We start from the raw sequence: 17,990 nt of genomic DNA on the forward strand, positions 1-17,990 counted from the left end.
ATGTTTATTGCACCATCATTTATGGAAGCAAGTTGGTGTCCCCTTCTGGGAAATCGACCCCACGGAGAAGCATATAACAACAGAGTAGCCATCTACCCAGCTGCATGGATGCTAGACCGTGTGACAAAAGTCATCAGTGAGATGTGTGTAACACTTGAGTTACGTAAATTAAAATACGAAGACAGTACTGTGTTGTGCAAGAATATATACAAATAAAAAGGTCTACGTTAACCACATACATACGTACTAATACAGAAGAGGCATCTTCTATGCATCAGTGATGATGATGTGCTGTGAACTAAGAAGTCTGATTTATTACTAGACTTTATATAACCTTTACATAGTCATTAAAAGACTATTAATACCTCTCTTTTTCCTCCTTTGATTCTACATCAGGGTTAGTTTAAATTTGTGTGCTATTTCTATTATTGCTCTAGAAGAAACTATTTTGCTGTGATTTGTTTAGGTAAAATGCAGCTTTCATTGGAGATGTTTATGCCTTTTAGGATAAATATTTCAGAAAAATATCAGGTACCACCTATTCTGTTGCTAGATGTGTACATGTAAATGCTTACTCCAACTAAGTTACGTAGATTCCTTATTAGATCTACTCCCAGGTGGTGGGAAAAAATACACCTATCATTCACTGTTTTCTGAGTTACAAATGAATAAGCGTTGCATGTGGTTTGACTCTAGATTCACCATTTCCTTTTGCTTCAAAGAAGTAATCAAGGTAATTCTTGGTCTGGTGCTATCCTCCTTCAATGTGTTTTGAATAATTGAGGTGTTTTGTTTTTTTTTTTACTTTAAAAAAGTATTTCAATGTTTTCTTTTTTTTCCACCTTTTAAAAATTTTCATTCATTCATTCATTCATTCATTCTCAAGTTAGTTAACATACAGTGTAGTCTTGGCTTCAGGAGTAGAACCCAGTGATTCATCTCTTACGTATGACACTCAGTTCTCCTCCAAAAAGTGCCCTCCTTAATGCTTGTCACCCATTTAACCTACCCCGACACCCCCCACCCCAGTCAACCCTCAGTTCATTCTCTGTATTCAAGAGTCTCTTATGGTTTGCCTCCGTTGCTGCTTTTATCTTCTTTTTCCTTTTATCTTCTTTTTCCTTCCCCTATGTTCATCTGTTAAGGGTTTCAAATTCCACATGAGTGAAATCATGTAATATCTGTCTTTCTCTGACTGACTTATTTCGCTTGAATAATGAACATCTTTAATGGAAAATTTTACAATCTTCTGTCCTAGGAGATTTTACGAAGCCTCTTGGCCCCAAAGGAAGTAATCAGACCAAAAATGATTTCTCGGAAGTTGCCTGAGTGAATCCTTTGAATGAAAGGTATTTTAGAGGCCAAATTTATGCGTCTTCTATTACTCATTTCCTTGATAACTTTGGTCATTTTCCCAGATTATTCATTAGAAGTTTCTAGCAACTGTTGGAAAGTCTGGAACAGAGATTTGTTCTCCTTTGCAAATGAGAAGCAGCCCCTGGGCACCGATTTCCCAGTGCCACCTGTTCCCAGTGTCAAAGACTTGGCTGCTTCTTGTTCTGGGATTTACTTATCAGGCACCCAGAAGATTAGGTGGAAATGATCCGGTCATCTAGGGTGCTGAAGGTCACAGAATTGTGATTGGGGCTTGCTCCCAGAACTGGCACGTTAGAGGATTGTGTGGGTGAGCATCTTATCCCCTCTCTATCCCTCTCTACAAGGTGAACTGAATTAGTCACAGAGCAGAAGGAACCATGTCAGCCTACATGGTTTTCTCTGCTACTGTGGCATTGTAGAGCCCACAGGGCTCATTCACTCCATTATGGTGAAAGGCCCGTGCTCAGGGGCTCAGGCCAAGCTTGGGCATCTTGACACTGACCAGTCATGCTTGCTAAATGTTTCCTCTCTTCTTGTGTCATTTTTTTAAAATGTTTTTTCCCTTGTTTTATTGAGAATCATTGCATGTGTCATTTTTTCTTAATAGTTGACTGACCTGTGAGGGAGGTCCAGTCCTAAACTGGTCACAGGAAAACCACATTTTTTTAAATGTTTGTTTGTTTGTTTATGAATGACAGAGAGAGAGAGAGAGAGAGAGAGAGAGAGCACAAGTTAGGAGGGGCAGAGAGAGAGAGAGACAGAGAATCCCAAGCAGGCTCCATGCTGTCAGCACAGGGCCCGACGTGGGGCTCAAACTCACAAACCGTGAGATCATGACCTGAGCCGAAACCAAGAGTCAGACGCTTAACCGAATGAACCACCCAGACGCCCCAGGAGAACCACAGCTTTAAAGAGTGAGCCTCCAGTGAAAATTCTTTCAGTTAGACTGGTTAGAATTTTACTCCTTGACTACATTTTTTTATAGCCAAAATACAACCAGAAAATATGCAATGATTAAATATCTCTTTTTTTTTTTTAAGTTTATTGATTTTTGAGACAGAGGGAGACAGAGCACGAGTGGGGGAGGGGCAGAGAGAGAGGGAGGCACAGAATCTGAAACAGGCTCCAGGCTCTGAGCTGTCAGCACAGAGCCCGACGCGGGGCTCGAACTCACGGACCGTGAGATCATGACCTGAGCCGAAGTCGGATGCTTAACCGACTGAGCCACCCAGGCACCCTGCAATGATTAAATATCTTGCTTCCCCTGGAGCAAGACTCAGATTGGTGAGATTGTCTTTCATCCTGTTCTGATTCCATAAATCCCTGCATTTTCCCTGGTCACTCCAGAGAGTCAGGCAGGTGGGAAATGCCCCCAGACAGAGTCAGGCTGACACTGAAGGTGAAAAGAATCAGTGGGGTGTCAGTGTTTAGAAGACATTCTTATCCAGGAAAAAAGACGTTTGTATTTTGGTCCTGGTTATGGGTAACTTAAGATAATCTTGTTTGTTTACAGCTCAGGCCCTTCTGCAGGATGGCAAACCTTTTAAAGAAAGTTTTTAAAGAGATTGGGATTCCAATAATAAAAACATGAAAAGTGCAACAAAACTAGCTTTAAATTATAAAATGTGTAGGACAGGATTTCATTTTTATAAAATAGACAACCCATATTTGCACACAGAAAAGATTGGAAGGCTATACATTGAAATTTTTTTTTAATTTTTATTTATTTTTGAGAGAGAGGCACAGAGCATAAGCTGGGAGGGGCAGAGAGAGAGGGAGACACAGAATCTGAAGCAGGCTCCAGGCTCTGAGCTGTCGGCACAGAGCCTGATGCAGGGCTTGAACTCACAAACTATGAGATTGTGACCTGAGCTGAAGTTGGACACTTAACTGACTGAGCCACCCAGGCACCCCTTTTTAAAATTTTTTTAATCTTTATTTATTTGAGAGAGAGAGAGAGAGAGAGAGAGAGAGAGAATGAGTGGGGGAGGGGCAGAGAGAGAGGAGGAAACAGAATCCCAAGCAGGCTCCAGGCTCTGAGCTGTCAGCATAGAGCCCTATGTGGGGCTCGAACCCACGAACTGTGAGATCACGACCTCAGCTGAAGTCAGAAGCTTAATCAACCGAGCCACCAGGCGCCCCAAGAGAAGGCGCCCCAATCTTCAGCAGACTCCAGGCTCAGCACAGAGCCCAAGGCAGGGCTCGATCACCACCACAAGATCATGACCTAAGCTGAAATCCAGAGTTGGACACTTAACCAACTGAGCCACCCAGGTGTCCCGTGCCCCTCAATTTTTATTATTTGCCCTTATCTGATGACCCAAGAAACCACGGCCAAAGGCTGTATTTCATCAATTCCTTCATGACTGTTTCCTGGGCATCGATTAAGCTCAGAGAACTATGCTTGATGCTGTGTAATGATCACCAGCCTAGTCGTCATTGAGAAGAAGAGTCACACTGTTCTGTCACAGTGAGGTAGGAGAGACACCAGGGGTCCGGGAGGAGGGGCCCGGATGCCAATGACAGCCCTGAGGGGGCCCCCCGCACTGAAGGGAATGAGGTGCTGACTGGCAGCGGGGAAGTGGCGCCTGGAAGAGGAAGCAGGTCAGGCCTAGAGGCCAACTGGTGGGCAAGTCGCTCTCTCTGTGGCCTCAGGCCCCTCCTCTGAAATGGGAGGCTCTCAACCCTGGTCACACATTGACCACCTAGGCAGCTGGGGGCCAAAAGTGAATATCTGGCCCCGCCCCCAGAACTCTCGTTCAATGGGGCATTGGTGACACCAGCAGAAGCTTTTCAAAACACCCAGGGGATTCTAAGGGGGCAGCCCCCCCCCCACCCCCGCCCCAGGCTGGAGAATGTTCACGTTCCCTTCAGCCCCCAGCCGTGATTCACGCCCAGACATGGGTTCTGGATCCCGGATCACCACATTCTCTGGCCCTTAGGATCTCTGTCGACGCTTTCATTTAGCAAAATGTCTATTTTACAATATTATATTGCAATTGCAATTTAACTACTCTTTGCAATAGTATAATTTTTATTTTTTAATGTTCATTAAAAAAAATTTTTTTAATGTTTATTTTTGAGAGATAGAGTGTGAGTGGAAGAGGGGCAGAGAGAGAAGGGGACACAGAATCTGAAGCAGGCTCCAGGCTCTGAGCTGTCAGCACAGAGCCTGATGTGGGGCTCGAACCCACAGACCGTGAGATCATGACCTGAGCTGAAGTCAAACGCTCAACTGACTGAGCCACCCAGGCGCCCCTGTAATTACTCTTTAAATTCGCATAGCGCATTACTGTCCAATGAAGGAATTGTACTGACACGAACTCATTCAGTCCTCATCACAATCTGTGGGTGGGCAGTGGGCAGATATCACTATTCCCTCCCCCCTTTATTTCTCCCCAGAGCACTCACCGCCCTCCAACATGCCTAGCATTGGCTATTTTTGTTTTCCCCACATGAGAACATAACCTTCATCAGGGCAGGGATTACTGTCTCTTCTGTTCGCTGCTGGCATATAGCAGGCACTCGGTAAATATTGGTTGAATGAATTAATGAATCATAGAAGAGTAGTCAGAGAAAGACAAATATATGACTTCACTCATGTGGAATTGAAGAGATGGAAGAGATGAACATAAGGGAAGGGAAGCAAAAATAATATAAAAACAGGGAGGGGGCAAAACATAAGAGACTCTTCGATATAGAGAACAAACAGGGTGGCTGGAGGGTTGTGGGTGGGGGGATGGGCTAAATGGTCAAGGGGCATTGAGGAAGACATTTGTGGGGTGTTATACGTAGCACTGGGTGTTATACGTAGGGGATGAATCACTGGATTCTACTCTTGAAATCATGATCGCACTATATGCTAACTAACTTGGATGTAAATTTAAAAATAATAATAAATAATAAAAAAAAAATTGAACTGAAAAAAAAACTGAACCATGGAAGAATAAACTAAAGCCCAGAGAGGTTAGAAGACTGCCTGAGGTCACACAGCAAGTACACGGAGTAGCTGTTGAACTGCATCTTGTCTCTGTGTGTTCTTATGGCTCTGTCTACGCTTGTTCAGGTTTCCCAGGGTGACTGTGGTATTCGAGTGGACCCAGGTACCAGGGGAGGGGGAATTTGGCAGTTGAGAAAGCTGAAGATGAGTTAACTGCCACCAGAAAGAGCTCCCAGAACCCTCAAGATAAAAATGCAGGCTCCTTGCCAAGGGGAGGGAGAGCACCTTCTGCTGATGGCCAAAGGCTTAATTTCATTTACAGCCTCTCCTTTTCATCCTGGGAACAGTCTTCCCTTGTAATCACCTGCAAGTGATTTGTGCTAATGCACTGAGTCATGGGCTTCCTAAAAAACATAGCATCAAAATGAGGAAACTGCCTGGTGATTACCTGAGCCGGCTGTCTAAAAAGGCAGTCAAGACAGGGGCATCTGGGTGGCTCAGTGGGTTAAGCATCCAACTTCGGCTCAGGTCATGATCTCTCGGCTCATGAGTTCGAGCCCCGCGTCAGGCTCTGTGCTGACAGCTCAGAACCTGGAGCCTGCTTCCAATTCTGTGTCTCCCTCTCTCTCTGCTCCTCCCCTGCTCACACTCTGTCTCTCTCTTGCTCTCAAAAATACATAAACATTAAACAAAACGGCTGTTAAGGTAATCAAACTTACCATGGATCTGGAAGAGCCCTCAGAGACCAAACAGTCCAACCTGCCATTTTACAGATGAAAAAGAGGCCCAGGGAGATCAGGTGGCTTGCTGGGGGTTACAGACGCCTGGCTTGTCCCCATAACTCTCTTCTTTCCTCACTCTCCATCACCCCGATGCTCCCAGAGGTAAAATGGGAATTAACCCAAATGCAGGACAACAGTTCATGGAAAGGGATGCCTACCTCCACTGGATCTTGTTAACCTTATAGATAAAACTGTCAGTTCTTTTACCAGCAAAATAGGCTTATTCAGGAAGAGCAGAGGAATTGCAATTCAGGACATATAAACTATGGCAAAGTCATAGGCAAGTCGGGAGAACAGAGAAGAACCCTCATTTATAGAGGGTGTTAAGAGGGGCTGTTATAAACACAAAGCCCACTGGAGAAAACTGGGAGTTCAAAGTGTAGTGGCTTTTCATTGGCCGAGTTGGAACAGTCTCTCATTGGCTGGGCTGTTGCCAGGCAAGGAGAAAATCTTCCTCCTGCTGGGGTGGTAAAGTGCAGGCTTCTTCCTGTTGGGAGTGCAAAGTAGGTCTCTTCCTGTTGGTTCTGCAACTGAGGCCTCTGGTAGGAGGTGAGAACTGTCCCTTCTGGCCTCCCGACTCCATTTCATTGGAAGTTCTCTTTATTCCGTTTCACAATTGCATCCCTGGGTACTACACGGTCCACATTTATCTGGGGAAACAGTCACATGAAAATCATGCTATGCCCTGTAGGTAATTAATTAAGAACTACAACTTCTGAGTCTTTTGGACTTTGCTACTCTCTCCACCTCTTGATTGAGAGACAAGAAATTGATTTTTTTAAATGTTTGTTTATTTTTGAGAGAGAGAGAGAGAGAGAGAGTGTGTGTGTGTGTGTGTGTGTGTGTGTGTGTGTGAGCAGGGGAGGGGCAGAGAGAAAGGAGGGCAGAGGATCTGAAGCAGGCTCCACGCTGATATCAGAGAGCCCAGTGCAGGGCATGAACCCCTGAATCGTGAGATCATGACCTGAGCTGAATTTGGACGCTCAGCTGAACCACACAGGCACTCTGAGACAAGGAATTGATTTCAAAACCAGTTGGTCTAGGTATGTTTGCTTCCTCTTTTTTTGTTTTTGTTTTTGTTTTTTTGGACTGAACTAATTAGTGTGGATCTGGATTTGTCTGGATTCATGATTCTCTGTGCTTTGTCTTGCCCCTGAAATTGCATTCTAATCCTACATGACATTTGTCTGGTTTCCCCAGCAACCATCTCAAAAACCATAAACAGCAGATTAAGGCTTTGAAGGGAGAAGTGAGAGCTGCACAGTCTTGGCTGGGAGGTAAGATCTCAGGTGTTCAGGGGCCGCTGGGTGGCTCAGTCAGTTAAGCATCCCACTCTTGGTTTCAGCTCAGGTCACGATCTTACGGTTCATGGGATTGAGCCCCAGTTTGGGTTCTGTGCTGACAGTGCAGAACCTGCTTGGGATTCTCTCTCTCTCTCTCTCTCTCTCTGCTCCTCCTCCACTCTCATACACTTGCGTGCTCTCTCTCTCTCTCTCAATCTCTCAAAATAAATAAATAAATTTTAGGGGCACCTGGGTGGCTCAGTCAGTTAAGCATATGGCTTCAGTTCAGGTCATGATCTCCCAGTTTGTGAGTTCGAGCCCCATGTCGGGCTCTGTGCTGACAGCTCAGAGCTTGGAACCTGCTTCAGATTCTGTGTCTCCCTCTCTCTCTCTGCCCCTCCCTGGCTGGAGCTCTGTCTCTCCATCTCTCTCTCTCTCTCTCAAAAGAAATAGATAGACATTTTAAAAAAGGTTTTAAAAAGCCTATTTAAAAAATAAACTTAAAAAAATACAAAATAAAAAAAAATCTCAGGTGCTCAGGAGGCTAGTTTGTGGCAAAATACCCTCTGCTGACAAAGAAAGGATGAGTTGGAGCATTTGAGTATTTTCCATGTGGAAAGAGCAGGGTTTTTTTGTTATTTTTAAATCTCCAAGCAGCTAAGAATCCATATGGTACATCTGAAACAGGGGTGGTTTGTTGGGTAATTTTGTAAGCAATTTTCATTGACTTATGAAACTGTTTTATATCAACATTATCATCTTTACAGGGAAAAGAACATGGAAGATGGCCACATTTATATCCCACCAAATTCCCTTTAAGTGGTTTTTTTTTTTTTTAAGTAATCTCTACTCTGTACCCCATGTGGAGCTTGAACTCAGGACCCTAGGATCAAGAGTTGTATGCTCCACTGACTGAGCCAGACAGATGCCCCTCCCTTCACATCTTAATCAGCATATGGACTTATATTTTATATCGTCAGAGTTTGTGTGTGCCATTTTCATTCTCTACCTCTATACTCTAATGGATAAACACACTCTTGTGTCTCCTCTACTCTCAAGAAATTGCTTTACTTCTGACACTTCTGGTTACCGTATGTGTGCTGGGGGGAGGTGGGGTCCCCACATCAAGCAATTCTGCCACACCCACTAGGTGTCCTCTAATGTCACTCAATTCTCACACTATCTACCAGGAGTTAGCATCAAATCCCCCAGGTTAAGGACTCAGTCCCCCAAAACTATTTCCTTCTCCCCACCTTCAGTTGCGAATCATAGGTCCAGATTGTTACCTCTGCTTCCAACTGGTATAAATCAGAGGTTCCCATGGTCCCCTCCTCGGGCTCAATTAATTTGCTAAAGCAGCACACAGAACTCGAGCAAACAGTTTACTTACTGGATTTACCTGTTTATTACAAAGGATATTAAAGGATACAAATGAACAGCCAGATGAAGAAATATATAGGGTGAGGTCTAGAAGGGTCCTGAGCACAGATGCTTCTGTCCCCATGGAATGTGGGGTGTGACACTTCCTGGAACAGGGACATATTTGTGTTCACCAAATCGGAAGTTCTCCAAACTCTATCCTTTTGGATTATTATTTTTTTAATTTTTAGATGTTTATTTATTTTTGAAAGAGACAGAGCATGTGTGCGGGAGGGGCAGAGAAAGAGGGAGACAGAAGATCCCAAGCGCGCCCTAGACTAACAGCAGAGAGCCTGATGTGGGACTCGAACTCACAAACCATGAACCTTCATGACCTGAGCTGAAGTCAGAGGCCAACTGACTGAGCCACCCACGTGCCCCATATTCTTTTGGATGTTAATGGAGGCTTCATTACACAGGCATGGTTGATTAAACCATTGGCCATTGGTGATTGATTCAACCTCCAGGCCTCTTCCCCCCCTTGGATGGGGAAGGACAATAAAATGCCAACTCTGTAATCACTTGGCTGGTTCTGGCAACCAGTTTCCACCCTTGGGTGAACTAGAGACTTTCCAAAAATAATTTCATGAAAATAAACTCAGGTGTGGTTGGAAAGGGCTTGTTATGAATAACGGAAGACGCCCATTTCACCCCTATTATTCTGAAGCGATTTCAGGAATGAGGGCAAAAGCCAACTATTATAACGAAAGATGTCACTATTGCTCTCATCGGGAAATTATAAGGGTCTGGGGAGCTGTGAGCCAGGAACCATGGACAAAAACCAAAATATATATTTACTATAGATCACAACATCACATCCACACATCTCCACAAATTGCAAATAGTATTTGTATGCCTGGTGCCTCTGTTATGAAGCACAGTTGGCTTGGCCGTTCTCCATCACTTGGAATTGTAGTCATTTCTAGTTTTTACAAGGTGTGGAATATCACTTGGTAATTTTGTTCCTGTTGCCTGATGTAGCACCTTAGATGCCCTGTTCCTGGTGTTAACCTTACACATAAAACTGCCAGTTATTTCACCAGCAAAATAGGCTTATTCAGGAATAGCAGAGAATTACAATTCAGGACATGCAAGTTATGGCAAAGCCATAAGCAACTCCAGTGAACAGAGAAGAACTTCCTTTTATAGAGGGAAGGGGGTAGTTGGGCGGGGCTGTTTTTTTTTTTTTAATTTTTTTTTTCAACGTTTATTTATTTTTTGGGACAGAGAGAGACAGAGCATGAACGGGGGAGGGGCAGAGAGAGAGGGAGACACAGAATCGGAAACAGGCTCCAGGCTCCGAGCCATCAGCCCTGAGCCCGACGCGGGGCTCGAACTCACGGACCGCGAGATCGTGACCTGGCTGAAGTCGGACGCTTAACCGACTGCGCCACCCAGGCGCCCCAAGGGCGGGGCTGTTATAGACAAAAATTTCATTGGAGGAAATTAGGAGTTCAAATGTAGTGGTTTTTCATTGGCTGAGTTGTGCCAGTCTCTCATTGGCTGGGCTGTTGCCAGGCAAGGAGAATATCTTCCTTCCTAATGCTGGGGTACTAAAGTGCAGGCTTCTTTCTGTTGGGAATATAAGGTATTGCCTTTCTCTTGATTCTGCAGTCGATAAGGAGTGGTAGAGGGTAAGAGCTGCCCCTTCCGGCCTTCTGACTCCATTTCAAATGAGGTTTCCTTTATTCCAGTTCACCACTGATTTGCCCAACAAGTAAATGAAAGCCCGTGGTCAGGCCAGCTCTGTACTGGGAGCCACCCAGGACAGGGGCATGTTTCCTTGCCCCGCTGGGCTCAGGCTCTATGCGTGTAAAACCCCAGGGAGACTGGAAGGTGTCTGAGTTGTGTCCAGCTCAGTCAAAAGGAGGGTCAGTGATTCTGGTTGTGGAAGCCTCCACTGCTCAGGACATGAACTGACTCATCAGCAACCATCCCATGGCCTTCTCTGCATCTTCCTCCCCGTTAGCAATTCCAGTCTGCCCGTCTTCCAGAATATCTCCCAAATCTGACCACCTCACGAGATCTGATCTCTGCCTTCCTCTGACCTTATCCTTATCCTGTCTACTCTGCCTTCAACCCCTACTCTGGTCAACCACATTGGCCTTCTGGACTTTCCCTCCTTCCGGAATGCTCTCCTGCTCTGGTGTTCCCTGTACTTTCTTGCTTGTCCTAGTTAAAAAAAAAAAAAAAAAAAATCAACACAGTAAATTTGAAGATCTAACTGGCTTTCTTAAGGGATTCACGAGTCAGACAGCATCCCTCCTAGTAAGTAGAGGGGAGCTCTGAGGAGTCACACTAAACAGAAGGTTTCAATAGGAAGGAGGGTGGGGAAAGGAAGTTATTAGCAAAAAAGAAAAGGTATTGTTTCAGGCAAGGTCATTTTCCCTGTAGGGGAAGGGAAGAACAGGGCATTTTATCATGCAGATTACCTCATCTTTCTTTGGGGAACAGAGAGGGCCCTTGTGACAGATTACCTCACTGGTGCTGACCAGAAAATTCCTGACTGATCCTTGAAGGCTACATTTCTGGGGGAGGTTGAAACTGCAATTAGATTAGGTTTAATCCTGAGTTTTGTGACTTGGCCTAGCATAAGTGACTCCATCTTGGGCTTGTGGTTTTCTTCTTAACATCCTTCAGGCTCAGCTCACCTGTCTTCTCCTGGTAGGTGGTCCTTACCCTTCCTCCCCTGAAGGGACCCCTGCCTCCTACTTATAGCGATCAACGACAGCATGTTATTATTTCTTTCAAAGGACTTTTCACAGATTGTCTTTCTCTCTCACGTTGCCATCTTTTTGTGCTTGAGTATCAGATGTTTCCCCCACCTCCGCTGGAAAGTGAGGTCTACAGGGTGGGGCAGGACCTCTGCTGACTCTTCTCCACCTTGCAGAGTGCCTGGCCTGTAGTGAACATTCAGGAGGACTTAATGAATGCATCCCCAGAAAGATGGTTACCTAGAGCCTTTCCATGCTTCTGCCTCTCTGGGCTTGGCTCAGGTGTCTGACCCTGGTCAACTCTTTATGGAGGAGGCTGGTGAAGGGAGGGGTTCCATTCCTAAATCTAGGAACAGAAGTATGTGCAAAGTCATTCTGATATAGCAGGTGTCCTATGACTTGGTTGGTCTGGGTTAAGGGAGAAAGCGGAAGGCGGGGGCGGGGGGGGTGGGCGTCAAGCCATGGATGGCAGATGGCTGAAGACCACCAAATCCCATGCAGGGGGTACCTACCCTGAGATGTCAAGGTCCCCTTTGTGTTAGCACATCCCCGTCCCCAGCCCCTATCGCTTAGCATAGTAATTCTCCCATTTATCCAGCATTTTATAAATATTATCTCACTTTTTATTTTATTTTAATTGTTTTTAATGTTTATTTTTGAGAGAGAGAGAGACAGAGACAGAGCACAAATAGGGGAGGGGCAGAGAGACGGAGGTAGACGCAGAATCCGAAGCAGGCTCCAGACTCTGAGCTGTCAGCACAGAGCCTGACTCAGGGCCTGAACTCACGAACCACGAGATCATCATCTGAGTGTAAGTCGGGCGCTCAACTGACTGAGCCACCCAGGTGCCCCAACATCATCTCAGTTTTAATCCCCATCAGAACTATACTGGGGTAAGGATATTATCTTCATCGAACCAAAAGAAACTGAGTCTCAGAAAGGTTTAAAAAAACATCCTATCGTGGCACCTGCGTGGCTTAGTTCAGCGTCTCTTGGACCTGTCTCTGGGCTAGGTCATGAGTAAGTTAGGATCAGAACCTGAGACCACTGACTTTCGAGCCCTTAACCCCATGCACATCCCAGCAAGAGCTGCTGGTAGCATCTGGAAGTGGCCGTAGAGATCTCAGGTCCCAAGGCCTGAGCAGACTGTCACTGGGTGCCCCTCCCTTCTTCGTGGCCCCTGCTTTGTGGACAGGTCCCCCTCTCCCGCCACAGTGAAGTTCTTTGAAGTCAAGGGTTGTGTCTCAGGTCTTTGGTGAAGCAGAATCTCAGAATTATACTTCTTTAAAAAAATTTTTTTTTTTAACATTTATTTATTTTTGAGTGAGAGAGAGACAGAGAGAGAAACAGAGCACAAGCACGGGAGGGGCAGAGAGAGAGGGAGACACAGAATCCGAAGCAGGCTCCAGGCTCTGAGCTGTCAGCACAGAGCCCACGCGGGGCTCGAACTCAACAAGCGTAAGATCCTGACCTGAGCCGAAGTCCGATGCTCAACTGGCAGAGCCACCCAGGTGCCCCTCAGAATGTGCACTTCTCAATCTTTGTTAATAAATACTACCTGGAGTTTCCTGTGAAAACACGGTGGACTCAGTTCTGCCAACCTGGGAGGAAGTGGGCAAGGCTTGGACGGCATTTCACCGGCGGCCCGTGGCAAAGCCAGTAGGCCCATAACCCAACACTCTGTAAATACTCCTGGTTCGGTCACTAACCTTCGATGTGACTTTGGGCCACTCGCCTCTGCTTCCCAGGCCTCAGTTTCCCTGTTTAGAAAAGGAGAGGGCTTGGGATTCTCCTAAGACCTCTTCCCTCTTTCTGTACATATTGGTTGAAGGCCTGTAGTGTGCCAGGGTTAGAGTGCCGGGGGTACGGCAGCGAGCCGGTCTGATCGAGGAAATGGGGCAGGTTCCCCAGGGCAGAGTTTTTGACCCTTGCTAGTTATCAAACCTGCTGTAACACCTGGCGGCTGTCTAAACCCCAACCTGCCCCCAAACCTTCCAATCAGATGAACACAGTCCCACTTTAAAGATACCTCCATCCGGCCTGCGGTATCTGTCAGGTGCCTTCTCCCCGCTTTCGCCCTTGGAGAAAACGGACCTGGAAGAGGCGGCCAGCTGGGCTGCGCGCCCCGGACGAGGAGCCAGAACCGGAATCCCAAAAAGGACCCAGGCCCGGGAGAGGCGCGAGGACACCACGGGGAGGCGCCGCCACTCCAGCGTCCCTACCCTGGCGCCCCCGGGGCGGTCCCCAAGGCGGTGGGACCGAGGGGCGAGCTCGGCCCCTCCCCAGGATCACCTGCGCCGGGCGGGGCGGGGCCGGGGGCGGGATCCCCGGCGGGAAGAGACCGGGCGGCCGCGGCGGCGCCGGCGGGAGGGCGAGCGGGCGGCGGCGGCGCGGGGCGGGCGGCTCGTCGGGCAGGTAAGGGGCACCGGGGCGCACCCGGGTCTGCGGGGGGCACACGGGCGGCCGGGCTCCGGCGCGGCGGCCCGCGGTCCACCTGCCGGCCGCCCTGGGCGAAGGAGAGCCCGGAGGGGGTGGGGGGAGTGAGGGGTTCCGGGTGTCGCCCCACTTTCGTTAGAGGGAGGGCCAGGAGTGTGTGCGCGGGGGCAGCGGTCAGGGCTGGCGGGAGGAAAGTTGATCATCTCCCGTGGGGCTTGGAGATGGGGATGGGGCAGGCGTAAAGGTGCCCGGAGTGCCAGACAAGCTCAACTGAGAGCAGAGAAGCGTCCTTGGACTGCGTTTGGGGGGTTGACACTTCGGCATGGAGGAAGCAAGTCGGTCCTTTGTCCCGCCCCCCAGCACGCCTCTGCGGAGAGCCTGAGACTCCCCGGAAGAAAGGGGAGCTGACCTGGCCAGCCGGGAGGTGGAAGGGGCTTTGAACCGCTCAGGACCAGTGTTTGCTTCATCTGTGAAATGGGCGTCTTAGTGGGTGGGTCCTATGCGGAGGCCCCCACCCCTCCGGGAGGAGGATCTGCGATTCTAGGAGATGAAAAGCCACGTTAGGGTTCGGATCAGCAAGTTCAGTAGACACGTTGCAGCAGCTGCTTGGTGGCTCGCTGGACAAGCTGCTCCAGAGGAAAGAGGCAGGCAGGGCTGCTGTTCAACGCCTGGGGACCTGGGTGGGAGGAGGAGATGGGTGTGTCACAAATACTAGGGCTGGTTTAGGGGGACCAAGGAAGGCCTCTAGTCTGGGAGGAGGATCTAGAAGGCTTCCCGGAGGAGATGGGATTGAAAGCACTGTGCTTGGGGGCCGGTGCTTTGGAATCAGTCAACCTGGGTGTCGGAATCCCTGCAGCGCCCCTTAGCCCGAGGCTAACTTAGCCTTGGGCCAAAGCCTTCATTCCTCTGTGGTTCAGTTTGATGTACTCGTTAAAAGAAGCTGTCTCTCCGAAAGATTAAGTACTATAATCCGTATAAAGTACTCAGTACAGAGTCTGTATATAGTAGGCGCTCCACAAACATAAGCTATAATTTCCACTAGACTGAAGCTCCTGGGGGACAGGGACAATGTCACAATGTCCGTTCGGTTTGCCATTATATCGGCATAGAGTAGGTCTCACTACATCTTTTTTTGAATGAACGAATGATGAATGGGTATGTAGTAACTGTTTGACACGTGGTGAGTAGTCAGCCAATAGTAGTGAATTTAGAAATGGCCAGATCCCAACAGGAGGGTATGGATATAGAAGACAGTGGTTTAAGCGGACGGAATAGTGTAAACCAAAGCCCAAAATAACAGATCCGGGATCCCTGCTTCCTATGGGGAGGAGGGGTAACATGATTAGCATATCCAGAGCATAGAGGTAGGGAAGGGCACCCAAAATCCTGGAATCCCAAATCCCACACGGATTTGGTGAAGGAGCCACATGGTCATAGGTGAAGGAGCTGGAAGTCTGGGTAGGTCAAATACCTTTCTCATGTCCTCTCAGTGACCATCTCAAAGTTATGGGGGGAAAGGAAGGAAGGGGGCCAAGAGACAGCAAAGGACCATGGGGACCTGATGGGAGCAGAAGATGAAAAGGGAAAGGAGCCCCCGGGACCCCTCCGTGGGGGGGGGCGTTCCTCACCTTGACCCTGCTGGTGTCTGTGCGGCCGATGGTGAGGTGGTCAGAGGGGGCAGTGTGGTGCCAAGCAGGCCAACCGCTGGGTGTGTGTGTGACGAGCCAGGCACGCACTGAGCTGGGTTAGAGGAATGTGCTGTGACTTTAGGGGAATCTGCTGTAGTAGTTTTATATCAACGGCTAATCCTAGAGGCCGGTTCCTGTGCTCCCTGTCGCTCTATGGACTGTGACCAATCCAGCCTCAGGCCGGGAGGAGCTGTGTCTTCGGGATAGAACTACTCGAAGTGAAGTGAAGAGCCTTTCTCTTTTCTGAAGTCCCGGAAGGCAGATGTTGGGTTTCCACCTCCCCCTGGGTGACCAGGAAGATGTAAGAAGCAAAGGTCGGAGGTGGAGGGGAGAGTTTGGGGGGGGAATACATCCACAGGAGATCAGAGGCACTGTACCCCCCCTCGAAAGAGCCGGGTTCATAACTTCTCCTCATAGCGCTTTCCATAATTTCCATAATCATTTGTTCAGTTTGCAATTTGCCCTGGACAAATCAGTGCCCCAGAGACCCACGGGGGTCCGAAGAGAAGGAAAACAACACCCACACTGATCCCCTCCCCACTGCTCCTGGGACACAGGGTCACAGTGTGTGAGGGCTACGGGGACCCTTGGCAGTAAGAGAGGGCACCCTCCATTTAAATTTGTTTTTTTTAATGTTTACTTATTTTTGAGAGAGAGAGAGAGAGGGGGAGACACACACTCCGAAGCAGGCTCCAGACTCCCAGCTGTCAGCACAGAGCCCGATGCGGGGCTCGAATTCATGGAACTGTGAGATCAGACCTGAGCCGAAGTCAGACGCTCAACCGACCGAGCCACCCAGGCGCCCCGAGAGGGCACCCTGCATTTAAAGGTGTGGAAGCAGAGGCCACCCAGGCAACCCCCTAGGCTGAACTCTTGCTGTCAGATGGACCTGGGCAGATGCACACTTTGCAGGCTGCCATCGAAGGGCCCCTGAAGGCGGCCTCGAAGCCGCAGCCTGTTTATTTCTCCTGGACAATGTCCAAGCCCTGTGCGTGCTGCCCCATCACCTGCCCCACCTCCATCCAGCCTGCTGATGCAGTCATTGGCATCTTGGCCTCTGGCATCCCACTCTTGGCTTTGGGATCTGGCAGGATGGCTCCCTCTTTGTTTTCCCTCAAACAAATTCCTTATGGGAACCAGAGATCCTAGGCAGGCAGGAGGAGGTAGGTAGGAAGAAGGGGGACTGAGCCAAGGCAGAGAGCGGCTGTGGATTCCTGAGCAGGGCTGGGGTGTAGGTAAGGCTGAGGGAGGTGTGGCAGGGGAGGCGGGAACCTCGCCTGTGGTTTGAACTCCCGGGAGTGGTGGCTGCAGGCTGGCCTGAGGAAGGAAAAGAGGGTGTGCCAGTCTCTCAGACAGAGAGGCCTGTAATTCGGCCAGCTTCAGGGCCTGCTGTGAGCGGCCTCCTGCCTGGGCCGCCACTCCTGAGCCGCTGGGGCCCTTGGTGGGACTGCCACATCCTATGGTGGCTGCTGGGGGCCTTGAGGAAGCGGGGCAGGTGGTGCAGACCCCGGAGAGCCGGTGCGCCCTGCTCCAGGCCAGCCTTGGGCAGAAGTCAGCAGCAGGCCTGGGCGAGGAGCAAGGGTTTGGACCTCTGCTTTGGAGTTGTGGGGTCTTGTTTAAGCCATGACACCTCTCTGAGCCTCGGTTCCCTAATTTATTAGAGAGAAAACTATCCACAGCAGTCACTCAATAGATATTAGCTTCCCTTCCCCTTTATTTATTTATCTAAAATATTTATTTTGGGGAGGGGGGCGGGGAGGGGCAGAGAGAGAGAGAGGATCTGAAGCAGGCTCTGTGCTGACAGCAGAGAGCCGGATGTGGGGCTCGAACTCACAGACCCTGAGATCATGACCTGAGCCGGAAATCAGACGCCTGACCCTCGGAGCCACCCAGGAGCCCCTTTCTTCCCCTTTTAAGAGACTTGTGTCTTGGGAACTGTGGAGCCAACCTGGAGGGCAAAGAGCCTCTGAATTTTTGAATTCCTCCACAGTTTACACACCATTCACTCATCCCACTTCTCCAGGGCTACCAACGCCCCCGGCCTGCACTGGGGATTCAGACACACCCCCAGTTTCTTGCAGAACCCCCAGCACAGCACCCTGGCTTTGCTCGGAAGCTTCTGTATATTCCTGCACCTGGGGTATCTCCTCAGTCTCTTTCTTGTGCCGTCAAAAGCAATTGTGTAACTAGTTCCCCCACTGCTGTACCTCATCCCATCATCCCCCTCCCCCAGATTCTCTAAGGTTTCAGCCTGCAGGTCACAGAGGGAAACAAAGGCGTGCCCACCCGGTGCTAAATGCTCCCCGCATGCCTCCCTTCCTGTAACACCCACAGTATCCCAGGAAGCGAGT

Source organism: Lynx canadensis, chromosome C1, assembly GCF_007474595.2.
Source record: "Lynx canadensis isolate LIC74 chromosome C1, mLynCan4.pri.v2, whole genome shotgun sequence".
In the NCBI taxonomy this organism is placed as follows: Eukaryota; Metazoa; Chordata; class Mammalia; order Carnivora; family Felidae; genus Lynx; species Lynx canadensis.